Below are 2,728 nucleotides of genomic sequence, written 5' to 3'. Positions count from 1 at the left end.
TGGAATATTTGAAAATATGCTTGAAATATACTTTGCAATATTTTTGTACCCTTTCACATACCCTACCAGCCCTTTACATACAGATCTGAACAATATAGCCAAAAGAGGTTTGGAAAAACCCTTTGTTTATCATAACTTACACTGGCTTTCCTTCCAACACTCACACTCTATGATTCAAAGTCCAAGGAAGATGACACAGTAGGGGTGAGCTGTTTAGCACACAAGGCATAACAGTTTATTCATGCAGTGGTTCTGGTCAAAGGACAGAAAGCACAGTGTGATGATGATTTTATATGAAGCCTCTTAGTTTTGGGACATCTGGGTGGCTCAGTTGGGTAACCGTCTGACTCCTGATTTCAGCTCAGGTCATGATCTCATGGTTGGTGAGATTGAGCCCTGCATCAGGCTCTGTGCTGACAGCATAGGGCCTGCTTGTGATTCTTTCTCCCTCTCTCTCTGCTCCTCCCCCTCACATTCTCTCTCTCTCTCTCAAAATAAATAAATACATATGAAAAAAAGCCTTTTAGTTTAAATACCATAATGTCAAAATGTTTACCAGTGTGGGACTATTGATCAGGAGACATAAAGGAGGTAAAAACTAAAACCATTTGTAACTCTTGTGCACTGTTGGTGGGAATGTAAAATGGTACAACCACTCCAGAAAATGGTATTGTGCTTTCTCAAAAAATTAAACATAGAATTGCCATGTGCCCAGCAATTCTGTGTTTGGGTATATATCCAAAAAAAAATTAAAAACAGGATCTCTAAAAAAAAAAAAAAAAAAAAAAAAAAAAAAAAAAAAAAAAGGATCTCAAAGAGATATTTGTGTTTTTTTAATGCTTTATTTTATTTTTTTTAACATTTATTTATTTTTGAGACAGAGAGAGACAGAGCATGAACGGGGGAGGGTCAGAGAGAGAGGGAGACACAGAATCTGAAACAGGCTCCAGGCTCTGAGCTGTCAGCACAGAGCCTGACGCCGGGCTTGAACTCATGGACCGCGAGATCATGACCTGAGCCGAAGTCGGCCGCTCAACCGACTGAGCCACCCAGGCGCCCCAATGTTTTATTAATTTATTTTGAGAGAGAGAGAGAGAGAGAACATGAGCAGGGGAGGAGCAGAGAGAGGGAGACAGAGAATCACAAGCAGGCTCCACATTACCAGCATAGAACCCAACACAGGGATCCGACCCATGAATGGTGAGACCATGACCTGAGCTGAAATCAAGAGTTGCACACTTAAGCAACTAGACTGCCCACAGGAACCTCAAAGAGATATGTGTACACCTATATTCATAGCAGCATTATTCCCAATAGCCAAAATGAAGAAACAACCAAGTGTTCATCAATAGATGAATAGATAAGCATAACATGGTGTATACATACAATAAAATATTATTCAGCCTTAAAAAGGAATGAAATTCTGACATTTACTACAACATTGAGGACATTATGCTAACTGAAGTAAGTCATCCACAACAGGACAAATACTGCTTGGATCTACTGATATGAGGTTCCTAGAGTAATCAAATTCATAGAGACAGAGAGTAGAAGGGTGGTTGCCAGGGGCTGGGGGGTGGGGAGGAGTGAGAGTTAGTGTTTAATGGGGACAGAGTTTCAGTGTGGAAAGATGAAGAGTCCTGTGGATGGATGGTGGACATGGTTGCACAGCAGTGTGAGTGTACTAAATTCCACTGAACTCTACACTTAAAAATGATCACAATGGTGTATTTCATGTTATGTGTATTGTACCACAATAGGAAAAACTAAACTAAACTAAAACCTTGCTTTTGTGAACCGTGCACAGAAAACAACACAAAATCCCCTCGATACAATAAAGAATCACTTTTGCTCCTATAAAATTTCGAAGAAGGAAAGGCCAGGCTGTGGCAGAGGAGGGAAGCCTGGAAGAGGAGAACATTCAGAACAGAAGCGCAAGATCTGGTAGGCTGAAGGAACCCTGGGACCCAATAATAATAGAGAATTTCATTTAATTCATGACTATTAGATACACTACTTTCTCTCTTCATTTTATGTTCATTTTTTCCGATTTACTATTTAGCAATATTTTTTTCAGAGACCCAGACTCACAAAGGGTGAATGAGAAAGAGGAAGGCTGGTGAATAGGAGGAGTGTAGCTGAGGAAGAACCCTGTATGCTTTTCACTCAGAGTCTCCAATTGTTATGTCACCAAACTTGCTTTATCATTTTCTTTTCTATGTATCTATATTTAATATATATGTGCATTTTACCCCCAAAATACATATTTCCTAAAGGCAGAGAGAAGAATTTCCTACAATCATAGTACAAACATCTAAATCAAGATAATAACATGAACAACAATGTGAATATATTTGCCACTACTGAACTTTACACTTAGGAATGATTAATATGATAAATTTTATGTTATACATTTTTACCGCAATAAAAAAGGAAAAGAAACAATATTAATACTAATGCATTACTCTCCTCTAACCCATGGAGCTCTTGAAATCTCATTATTCCAATAATGTTCTTAGTAGGAGACAGAGGAGAGGAGAGGAGAAAAGAGGACAGGAGAGGAGAGGAGAGGAGATGGGAGGTGAAGGAAAGAAGGAAAGAAGGAAGGAAGGAAGGAGAAAGAGAGAGAGAGAAAGAAAGAAAGAAGAAAGAAAGAAGAAAGAAAGAAAGAAAGAAAGAGAAAGAAAGAAAGAAAAGAGAGAGAGAGAAAGAAAGAAAGAAAGAAAGA

Source organism: Lynx canadensis, chromosome B2 (genome assembly GCF_007474595.2).
Source record: "Lynx canadensis isolate LIC74 chromosome B2, mLynCan4.pri.v2, whole genome shotgun sequence".
Classification (NCBI taxonomy): domain Eukaryota; kingdom Metazoa; phylum Chordata; class Mammalia; order Carnivora; family Felidae; genus Lynx; species Lynx canadensis.
The sequence above is the reverse complement of the archived record's forward strand: the minus strand, read 5'-3'. Positions refer to the sequence as shown.